We start from the raw sequence: 12,357 nt of genomic DNA, 5'->3' as shown, positions 1-12,357 counted from the left end.
TTTTCCTCCTCAACTATCAGGGTCACAACAGCAATTCCATGATTTATGCAGAGCTCTTTCCATTTAGAAAGAAATCTTTCATTATGCAAGTGCTCTGCCGGAATCGTCCTGTCCCTCAATCCCCTAGGCACTATTAAGTTTCAAGAAAAGACACACCCCACTTCCTATTTAAATGTTTTGTAATTAGTTTTGTATGTTCTTTAAAACCATTTCTGATCTCTTCATCTTTATTTAGGAGTTGGGATGCGTCCTTTTCAAATGCCTCTCTGATCTCCAAATCAATGTCTTTCCCTAATGTAAATGCCATCTATTATCCACAGATGGTCGACAGTTACCCTGAAAGTTATACAGTGGTCGATAACTAGTTAAAACGTGTTTACTAATGTATCTCAATATTTCCACAAGATTATACATGTATCAGTGTAAAACAGACTGATAGAATACTGTCTGGCTAAAGGCTAGTTAAAGTAATCAGCAGAGGGGCGTGCTCAGACGGATCAAAAAGAAAACCCAAAAACATCATATATTAACCAAAAGAAAAGAGCATGCCCCCACTGATTGTTCTATTCAATACTACCCAAAGACCCTGTTATGTAGTCACTCCTCCAATCTGGAGGTTGTTACAAGGATCCCTCTCAGGAGGTACTGGGGGTCTGGTCAGATCTCTCTGTCGATATCCAGCTGTCCCTCTCCAGGTATGCGGTGATAACACTCATGCAAAGCGTGCGTGCACCAGTGTGGTCATGTAAAACGTAAAGGGGAAGCTCTATAGTGTGAATATGTTTATTGTACATAAAACATTCCCCCCTCTTTAATAAATATGCTTTCAAGAAATAAAAAATCAACAGCGCTTGTCACTTATGCAGATACAGTGTTTCTCCGTTATTAAGACCTACCCCGATTCTCGGGGAGTGGTGCAATATAAGCCCTACCCCGAAAATAAGCCCTAATAAAATTTGTGAAAAAATGTTTTATGCCACCTTGCAGAATGATTGCCTGAGGTCTTCCCCTCTCCTCCTGGCTGAAGCCCGTGCCCCCCCTCCCCAGTGCATGGAGCGCGCCAACGCCAGTGAGACAGCGGCTCCCCCTCCTCCCGCCCAATGCCCGTAGCCCCTCCCTCCTCAGCGCATGGAGCGGATAGATGCCAGTGGGATACCGGCTCCTCTGTTCTCCTTACGCCCGACGCCCCCCTCCCCAGTGCACGGAGCGGGCCAATGCCAGTGAGACAGCAGCTCCCCCCCTTCGCTCTCCTCCTGCCCGATGCTCGCAGCCCCTCTCTCCTCAGCGCATGAAGCGGACAGATGCCAGCGGGACACCGACTCCCCCCTCCTCCACTCTCCTTCCGCCCGACGTACGCGGCCCCCCTCCCCAGTGCACGGAGCGGGCCAATGCCAGTGAGACAGCAGCTGCCCCCCTCCGTTCTCCTCCTGCCCGATGCCCACAGCCCCTCCCTCCTCAACGCACAGAGCAGACAGATGCCAGCGGGAAACCGTCTCCCCCCTCCTCCGCTCTCCTCCCACCCGATGCCCCCCCTTCCAGCAGAGAAGAAGAGCCCAAGGAGACCATGCGACCGCCACGTCAGCTGCAAGAAAGGTATTGCCCACAAAGGGAGACACACAGCACCCCACATCGGCACAATTCCTAAAAAATGTATTGCATAATTCTATAAGGATGGATTTTAAGATGCTTTTTAGGTCCTGACCTGACAGAGAGGGGGATGGGGGAGAAGACAGGGGACACAGGAGATGGATAAATGACACAGCATAAGCACTATGCAATCTATTATGCTTTAAAGGAAAAGTGTTTTTTTTTTCTAGGGTTACAACCACTTTAAGATCATTGTACATACTGTGAAAAAATAAGACATCCCCCGAAAATAAGCCCTAGTGTGTTCTAGGTTGCCCAAATTAATAGAAGACCCGGGCTTATTTTCGGGGAAACACGGTATATACGGCTCTCAGTGTATTTGGTCAAAAGGATGTCTCACTTGTTGCCGCCATAAGTCCTGGGAAGCCGTATTCCTGATTGGACAGAATTGGACAGTATTGGTGCAATACTTGTATTCTGGATATTGGCAACATTAGTGCCAATATAGCAAGTGGAGATCATATTATCTTGGAACTCAGAGGGATATTCTCATTTAAATTGTATTTAACTATATGTCCCTTGGATTTTTTGGATACATATAGTTATGTCTACATGAGTTCTGCATATATCTCTTCATAGCGCATGAATTGAAACGGTAACAGTAAAGACTATTTTAAAGAACAGGGAAAAGGGAGAGGAAAATATAGTGAATTATATGATAGATGTTAAAAATCAGGGTTAATATCACTTCTCAACTTAGATATTAAAATCTATGCTAAATTACTCGCCACACGATTAATAGATATTATGCCCACATTGATCCACCCAGACCAATCTGGCTTCACAAAAAATAGACAAACGTCAGTTGCCACCAGACGCATGGTCAATATAGTCCACTTGGCGAAAGTGCAACAGAGGCCTTCTCTGCTCCTATCTTTGGACGCAGAGAAGGCCTTTGACAGGATTCACTGGACGTATTTGTCTAGAACTTTAGAAGCGTTTGGTTTCAGCGGTAATGTACTAACAGCTATCCAAGCACTGTACTCTAGGCCTTCAGCTAAAGTATATATGTCCGGTGTTTTATCAGCGCCTTTTGGTATAACTAATGGCACAAGACAGGGGTGCCCCCTGTCCCCTCTGATCAGTGGCGGCTGGTGCTCCTTTTTTTTGGGGGGGCGCAAACAAAACCCCAACCAAACCCCCCCCCCCAATGTCACTCACAGACAATGTGACCTGCATTTAGACAGAGGGATAGGACAGATAGATAGATAGATAGATAGATAGATAAATAATCAGATGGATGGATAGATAGATAGATAGATAGATAGATAGATAGATAGATAGATAATTAGATAGATAGATAATCAGATATATAGATAGATAATTAGATAGATAGATAATCAGATATATAGATAGATAATTAGATAGATAGATAATCAGATATATAGATAGATAATCAGACAGATAATTAGATAGATAGTCAGACAGATAATTAGATAGATAGATAGATAAATAATCAGATAGATAGATAATTAGATAGATAGATAGATAGATAGATAATTAGCTAGATAGATATATAGATAATCAGACAGATAGATAGATAGATAATCAGATATATAGATAGATAGTCAGACAGATAATTAGATAGATAGTCAGACAGATAATTAGATAGATAGATAGATAATTAGATAGACAGATATATAGATTGAATATCTATCTATCTGATTATCTATCTATCTAATTATCTGTCTGTCTGACTATCTATCTATCTGACAGATAATAAGCTAGATATATAGTCAGACAGATAATTAGATAGATAGATAATCAGACAGATAATTAGATAGAGATGGATAGATAGATAGATAATCAGACAGATAATTAGATAGATAGATAGATAATCAGACAGATAATTAGATAGATAGATAGATGATAGATAGTCAGACAGATAATTAGATAGATAGATAATCAGACAGATAATTAGATAGAGATAGATAGATAGATAGATAGATAATCAGACAGATAATTAGATAGAGATGGATAGATAGATAATCAGACAGATAATTAGATAGAGATAGATAGATAGATAATCAGACAGATAATTAGATAGATAGATAATCAGACAGATAATTAGATAGAGATAGATAGATAGATAATCAGACAGATAATTAGATAGATAGATAGATAGATAATCAGACAGATAATTAGATAGATAGATAATCAGACAGATAATTAGATAGATAGATAGATAGATAATCAGACATATAATTAGATAGATAATCAGACATATAATTAGATAGATAGATAATCAGACAGATAATTAGATAGATAGATACAGTTGTGTTCAAAATTATTCAACCCCCACTGAAATTGATTGTTTTGGCCAGTTTGACATTGATTTTGATCATCCTGTCATCCTGCTTACAATTAAATCAAAGAGGCACGTGTAGGTCAGACAAATATAACATAACATTTATAATGAAATAACCACAAATGTCTTTTCTGTGCTCACATCATTATCAGTTTTATTCAACCCCCAAGTGACATTCAATCTTAGTACTTAGTACAACATCCTTTTACAGTTATAACAGCTTTTAAACGTGAAGCATAGCTTGACACAAGTGTCTTGCAGCGATCTACAGGTATCTTCGCCCATTCGTCATGGGCAAAAGCCTCCAGTTCAGTCACATTCTTAGGCTTGCGCACTGCAACTGCTTTCTTTAAGTCCCACCAGAGGTTCTCAATCAGATTTAAGTCTGGTGACTGCGATGGCCACTCCAAAATGTTCCAGCCTTTAATCTGCAACCATGCTCTAGTGGACTTGGAGGTATGCTTAGGATCATTGTCCTGTTGAAAGGTCCAACGTCTCCCAAGCCTCAGGTTTGTGACGGACTGCATCACATTGTTATCCAATATCTCCTGGTACTGAAGAGAATTCATGGTACCTTGCACACGCTGAAGCTTCCCTGTACCTGCAGAAGTAAAACAGCCCCAAAGCATGATTGAACCCACGCCATGCTTCACAGTGGGCAAGGTGTTCTTTTCATCATAGGCCTTGTTCTTCCTCCTCCAAACATAGCGTTGATCCATGGGCCCAAACAGTTTCATCAGTCCACAGAACACAATCCCAAAACTTCTGTGGTTTGTCCACATGACTTTTGGCATACTGCAGTCGACTCTTCTTATTCTTTAGAGACAGCAAGGGTGTGCGCCTGGGAGTTCTGGCATGGAGGCCTTCATTACGCAGTGTGCGCCGTATTGTCTGAGCAGAAACTTCAGTACCCACATCTGACAAATCTTTTCTCAGTTCCTCAGCAGTCACACGGGGACTTTTCTAGACTCTACGCTTCAGGTAGCGCACAGCAGTCGAAGTCAGCATCTTATTTCTGCCACGACCAGGTAGCATTTCAACAGTGCCCTTTGCCTTGAATTTGTGAATGATGCTTCCTATGGTGTCTCTTGGTATGTTTAACATCTTTGCAATCTTCTTATAGCCATTGCCCTTCCTGTGAAATGTAATCACCTCTTCTATTGTCTTCCTGGACCATTCCCTTGACTTCACCATGTTTGTAACCACACTAGTAAATGTCTAGAAGGAGCTGTGTATCACAGTAATTTTAAAGCTTCCTAATTAATGCTTATTAGGCGTTATTGCTGCTCCCTGACATCCACAGGTGTTTTCAATACCTGATTGAAAACACTTCAATGAACCTCTGTTCTTCAGAGTGGTAGTCTTCAAGGGGTTGAATAATTGTGTAAATGAAGAATTCACAAAATAAATATTTACTACTGTATTACAAAACCGATTGATGTCATTTTAGTTGCATATGGTTCTTTAAGAAGTCCTTGTAGGATTTCATTCTGAATACAATTACAAATGTACACAAAATTCCCTAAAACCCTTTACAGCATTGGGGGGTTGAATAATTTTGAACACAACTGTATATAGATAGATAGATAATCAGACAGATAATAAGATAGATAGATATATAGTCAGACAGATAATTAGATAGATAGATAATTAGACAGATAGATAGATAGATGATAGATAGATAGATAGTCAGACAGATAATTAGATAGATAAATAGATAGATAGATAATCAGACAGATAATTAGATAGATAGATAGATAATCAGACAGATAATAAGATAGATAGATAGATAATCAGATAGATAGATAATCAGATAGATAGATAGGGACAGAGAGAGACAGAGGGACAGAGAGAGAGAGAGAGAGACAGAGGGACAGAGACAGAGGGACAGAGAGAGACAGATATAAGAGAGATATAAGAGACAGATATAAGAGACTTGTAAAGCATGGCTGTAGGTCGCAGAGCAGGGAGCCCGCCCTCACACACAGGAGATAATGAAGGCTCCAGCACAGATCGGGTGAAGCATGGCCCCCCCTCCACTCTCCATCACAAGCTGACAATACATCCAGCAAGGTGCTGCTCTATGTGGATGGATCAAGTGGGTGTGTGCAGCATCTCTTCAGTACAGGCAATTGTGCTGTCTGATTGAGGGCCCCGCCCCCACACTGGTCAGCTGACGTGACGTTGGGGGCAGTCTGGTGCATTTGCTGGACGTATTTAAGGACCTTCCCAGCTCTTCAGCCAGTGGCCATTTTCTATGCAGGCCTTACAGCTGTCACTAGCTGTGGCCATCCTACTCGCATTCCAGGTATCCTTTGTTAATTTTAATGTATTTGTTATGCCCTTATCCCCTCACCATGTGGGTCACTGTTTGATGGACCTATTCATTCATTCATTACAGATACCTACCTGTACTATAAGGATACACTACAATTTTACTTTACCCATGGTCGCTGTGCTGTCTGGGAGGGATGCTTTATGCGCTCTGCTGTTTGCCTGCTGGTCTGCCACCTCTGTCCCGGGACAGGCATATGTTTGGTCTTAACTGTATTTACATTACCACTTTGACATACTATGTAAGTAACCAGAATTGACTTACTACCTCTTTTTTGGTGGATCCAATTTTAATACCTTGATCACTAATCAAATCTGTATTCCAGATATCCCACTACATCCGCCCCTGATGAGTGTTTTTCATATACACGATACGCCGCGTCGGGCTTACAAAGATGTAGCTATATGCGTTTATGGGACCCATTCTGATCAACCAGTACTTCTATGATCTATTTACATTTTATACTTCACCTATTGCGTGGTTATGCCCAACCTCTATGTGGCTATATATGTTGTCATGGACTGTTATTTATTTATTGTATTTTTATATCAATTATTGTATTATGTATGAAATGTATGTTCTGTACTTTTGTACAAGTTATTTGTTTCTACCAAATATTCTACTTTCTCAATACATGAACATTTCATCTATGGCTTGTTTCATTACTTTGTCCCCATTCAGCCCACTGTTTCATTTAAAGTCCCAAATTCCCTTTGTTGCAATTTTCCGCATACGGGATGGAGATATAGTATGGATGTAATCTCATATAAAGTCCAAGACACAAGGATGGAGATACATCACAGACGTATTCTCATTTAAAGTCCCAAACACCTTCGGGTGGTCCCCCCCTTTTTTCCTATGTGGATGGAGTGGACACTGGACAGACACTGGGTTAAAAGAATAAATAAAGGGTTTTAACAAGAATATTTTACTTACCTCCATGTCCTGGAGCCAGAGAACTGAAAGTGAAAGTGACACAGCCGCCCGCCCGGGAAAAGCACTGCTCATTTCCTAGCAGTGCAGAAGGAACCAATGTGAGGGGCTGGAGAGACACAGGACCAATGTGATTGGCTGGAGTGGCGTCCTGCACAGCGCCACAGAGCTTAAAAAAAACCTTGCAAATGAAACGTCTTGCTGCAGCATTGGCAGGACGTTTCAATGATGCCTATGCCTTAATATTTCACTGTTCCCGGCGCCCAGAGCCCGCCCCGAACACTTTAAAGGACCTTTTTTTTCTTAAAGGGCCAAAAAAAAATTTTCATTTTTTTTTCATTTTTTTTTTTTCATTTTCTTTTGTTAATGGCTTTGGGGTGGGGGGGGCGGCGCCCAGGCGCCCCCTATGGACGGGCCGCCACTGCCTCTGATCTTTAATTTGCTGATGGAACCCCTAGCCATATCAGTTAGATCACATCCCAAGGTAGCTGGGTTCAAGGTTGGTAAAGAGGAACACTCTATCAGTCTCTTCGCTGACGATATAATCATGATCTTGACCAACATAGACACATCATTGGCAGCTACACAAGAAATACTGAATCTATTCAACAAGGTTTCGTATTATAAAATAAATGAAAGCAAGTCATATATTCTAGGCCTAGGTCTAGATGACGAATTAACTGCTAAAATCAAACATCAGTACCCCTATACTTGGAGTGCTAAGGGTATTAAGTACCTAGGCATTACACTAACGAATAATACGGATCGATTAGTAGACGCCAATTACAACTCTTTTCTACACTCCCTCCCATCTAAACTTAAGGAGCTCTCATGGACTGAATCCTCATGGGCGGGGCGCCTAGCGGCCTTTAAAATGATATTACTACCCCAATTCATCTACTTATTTAGAAACCTCCCTATACTGGTCCCTGAAAAATTATTTTCCTTAGCCCAATCCCTAATAAATAAGTTCCTGTGGCAGGGTCGGAGGGCAAGATGTGCCTTTCACAAGTTGGTAAAATCTAGGAAAACGGGGGGAGTAGGGCATGTGCTCCTTAAGGACTACTACTTGGCCGCAATTCTGGCACAATTAAGAAGCTGGTTCCAAAGTGGAAGTCAGTCGAGATGGACATCGTTAGAAACCGCCCAATGCCCAAACCTTGGTTTGTCTGATCTACTTTTAGCCAGCACACATTTGGGTAACCTACCCCCAAATATATCCACAACCATCAAAGCAACGCTTAAAGCCTGGGGGAAATTTATGAAGGAACCGACAGGCGACCCTAACCTCCGTAACATACCGTTCCCTATAAATGGCCTGCAGCTACTGATCCCCAACGTTAATATTAGACATTGGGGGGACAGGGGCATTAAATCTGTCGCAGATATCCAAGTTGGACCTGCAACTAAATCGTTTAGATCTCTTCAAATAGAATATGGTTTAACCCCCAGAGATCAGTACACTACCATGCAAGTAACACATCTCCTTAACAACTCCCCAGAACTGTCTGTAGACGTTCCCTGGAGAGTGTTCCTATACCTCACTAGCCCAGTGACCTCCATCAAAGGTATATCTCTATTCTACGGTTTATTAAGCCAAAAGAACCTTATGACCAAAACGCCCTCTATGAGGTCTTGGGAATAGGATCTCGCCAGCAAATATGACATATCCCAATGGCAGTCGGCTATCTCGTCAGTGTATAAAGCCACCAGATGCGCCAACCTTTGGGAACTCTCCCAGAAGATTTTACTGAGGTGGTATTTGACCCCCACGAGGTTGGCGAGTTTCCAGGCCCAATCTTCCCCGCTATGCTGGCGAACATGTGGTCATAGAGAAAAAAAAAAATGTCTCGCTACCAGACTTTCGTGATATTTCTCCGTATCACCAGCCTTTTTCCTTTTTTCGTTCTCTTTTTCTTCCTTTTTTAATATCCCTGAGATGTTCTCCTATCCTGATCCTGAGTTGCCTTTACGTTTTCCCTATATACATTTTAGGGCAGGGACAAGTAAGCATGTATATGACTTTTTCGGTCGCACAATTAATAAGGCCCTTAATCTCAAAATTCTTCTCTCCTTTTGCGTCACTGAAGGTCTTGGTCCTGTCCACAAAGGGACAAACCTGGCATTTAGAGCACAGGAACATCCCAGTGCTCCTGGGTGTTGTATTAATAATATAGATGTGTAGGTATTTAAAATATAATGTTATATATAATATATATATATATATATATATATATATATATATATATATATATATATATATATATATATATATATATATATATATATATATGGCATGGTTTACATACAGGCATTCAAGGTTACACATGAAAAGGTGTTTGCTGACCAAAAGGGTTAGTGGTCAAACGACACATATCAAAAGGTACAGAGGACTCTTTGATGTGTTAATCTTATCTAAGATGACCTAGGTGTGTGAGATGGCCTGGTATTTCTTTGCAAACATAAGGAAGTATTTATTGATGGTAATTAGACTTGTGGGGTATTCATTCAATGGGAACATTTGGTTGACCCCCCTCCAGTGTGAGTCCAATATTTGAAGCAGTCAAGCTGGCATTCAGGTAGTCTTGTCTTGTCACTCTATGATGAACATTGCACAGGTCTAGGAAAAGATGGGATTCTGAAATACTCTGTTGGATTCTTTGTATCGTCTGTGGACTTTGGACTTTGTATGTTATTGGAAGTTAATTAAATTTGCGTTCTCTGGAGAGCCTGGTGTGTTGCTGCGAAACAACTTAATTTATGGTCATCATACTAACATCTAAGATATCAATTATCTGACCAGAGTACTGGACACTATACATGATCACTACATTTATTGGACAAATTAGATCACTACACGGGGGTACTCTGACCGCCAAGAGGTATTGGGTTGCTTGACAAATTCGGAATGAACCAAAATGTCATCCAAGTTCCTGGCTCTTCGAGCCACCATTTTGGGACTTGCTCCTACAATATTAGATAACATCTTGTTGCCTGTCAGGATACCCCAATGCTTTTCAAGTATTTTCCTCACCTTTTCCCATTGGGGACCATAGGTGGTAATGAGTCTCACCGAATTTGAATCCTTATTGCCTTGGTCTATCACTCTTGGTTTCATGACAAGCAAGCTACTCCTGCTTCGTTGGGCTGCTTTTTTCTTTGCATATTTGATTTGCTTATGTGAGTAGCCTCTTTCACGAAACCTTGTGTAAAGTTCCTTGCGTTCAATGTTAAAGCTGGATACTCCGGAGCAGTTTCGCTTGATTCTCATGAATTCACCAATAGGGATGCTGTTTTTCTGCCAAGGTGGATGATGGCTATGTGCTTGTAGCAGAGTGTTTGCTGCTGTTTCCTTACGGAAAGTGCAGGTAGTAATTTTTCCTTCTTTAAGGCCTATCTTGAGGTCCAAAAAGGAAATCAAAGTCCTATCAACAGTATAGGTTAAATAAATATTTTGTTCATTTCTGTTTAATTGGTCTATAAAACGAGTCGATGTCGCCCGCCCATATGATGAAAACGTTGTCTATATATCTTAGCCACGTTTGCACATGGTCACGATATTGTGGCAGGATAAAGACATCTTCCTCGTCCCAAGTGGAGACAGGCATAAGCTGGAGCCCAGGCCGCCCCCATAGAGGTGCCTTTGATCTGTTGATAATATTGGGAAGAAAATTGGAAAAAGTTGTTGGACAGAGCAAAGTGGAGTAGATCCACAAGAAACTCATTCTGATGCGCCATTTGTGGGTAGTGTTGTTAGCAGTGGCGGCCCGTCCATAGAGGGCGCCCGGGCGCCGCCCCCCCTCCCCCAGTCAGTAAAATAAAATAAAAATATTAAAAAAAAAAAAAATTTTTTTTTTTTTTTTTAAACATGTCCCTTTAAGAAAAAAACGAAAAAAAATATGGTCCTTATGTGCACTGTAAAGTGCGGTAGCGCCACGTCTGTGCAATCACAAGATTGCAGGCGAGGCGCTACATTGGAAGGCAAAAAATGCCTTTGTGGCGTTCTCCATCGCGCCACAATTTCCGGCGCGATGGACTTTATTATTATGGCCGAGCGGGTGCACGCGCTATTGATCCAAGTCCGACGTCACTCGAGGTACAGGAAGTGACGTCGGCACACTCTGCAGCTCAGCGCCCGTGTGGTCCCGGCTCCCGGGACATTAAGGTATGCAGCAGCATCCCCCTCCACCTCTTATCTTTACTCCCCCCTCGGGACTAATTACATCAGCGAAAAAGTAGCTGCCAGTGCCACGATCCCCCTGCCCCCCCCCCTTCCTCGTTATTGCCTGTTTGTTTTTCAGTACATTCCTCTCTGCTCACTAATCCTATGTGATGCTGAAATAGCGTCCGTCACCCCCCCCCCCCCGCTTATTAACTAAATGTCTTTTACAGTAAAATACATTTAGTTAATAAGCGGGGGGGGGGGGGTGAGGGGGGTGACGGACGCTATTTCAGCATCACATAGGATTAGTGAGCAGAGAGGAATGTACTGAAAAACAAACAGGCAATAACGAGGAGGAGAAGCAGAGGGGAATGTACATGTTACATGTACATGCTCCTCTGCTCATTAATCGTATGTGCTGCCGAAATAGCATCCGTCACCCCCCCCCCCACTGTCGTTTTACTGTAAAAGACATTTAGTTAATAAGCGGGGGGGGGGTAGGTAGGTGACGGATGCTATTTCGGGAGCACATACGATTAATGAGCAGAGGAGCATGTACATGTAACATGTACATTCCCCTCTGCTCATTATTCTAATGTGCCGCCGAAATAGCGTCTGTCACCCCCTCCCCCACCTACCCCCCTCCCCCTTATTAACTAAATGTCTTTTATTTTAAATGTACATGTCTTCCAAAATTATAGCCGTCACTACCATCCCCCCTCCCCCCCTTATTAACCAAATGTCATTTATTGTAAATGTACATTTCTGCCAAAATTATAGCCATCACTACCATCCCCCCAAACCCCCCCCCCCCCGCGCTTATTAACCGAATGTCATTTATTTTAAATGTACATTTCTGCCAAAATAGCGGCCATCTCCACCCACCCCCCCAACCCCCCACGCTTATTTACCGGATTTTATTTGCATTTCTGCCAAAATAGCAGCCTTCAGTCCCCCCCCCCATGCCCACTT

At 42.1% G+C, this 12,357-nt stretch overlaps 1 long non-coding RNA gene across 1 annotated transcript; it reads left to right on the top strand.

Moving 5' to 3' along the window:
• The first annotated feature begins 6,176 nt into the window (after positions 1–6,176).
• Positions 6,177–6,657, top strand: LOC120925073. The gene is made up of 3 exons (XR_005746541.1): positions 6,177–6,263; positions 6,357–6,531; positions 6,616–6,657. It is a non-coding gene; the product is annotated as an uncharacterized LOC120925073 (long non-coding RNA).
• Positions 6,658–12,357: the final 5,700 nt, after the last annotated feature.

This window comes from Rana temporaria, chromosome 1 (assembly GCF_905171775.1).
Source record: "Rana temporaria chromosome 1, aRanTem1.1, whole genome shotgun sequence".
Taxonomy (NCBI): Eukaryota; Metazoa; Chordata; class Amphibia; order Anura; family Ranidae; genus Rana; species Rana temporaria.
The sequence above is the reverse complement of the archived record's forward strand: the minus strand, read 5'-3'. Positions and strand labels throughout refer to the sequence as shown.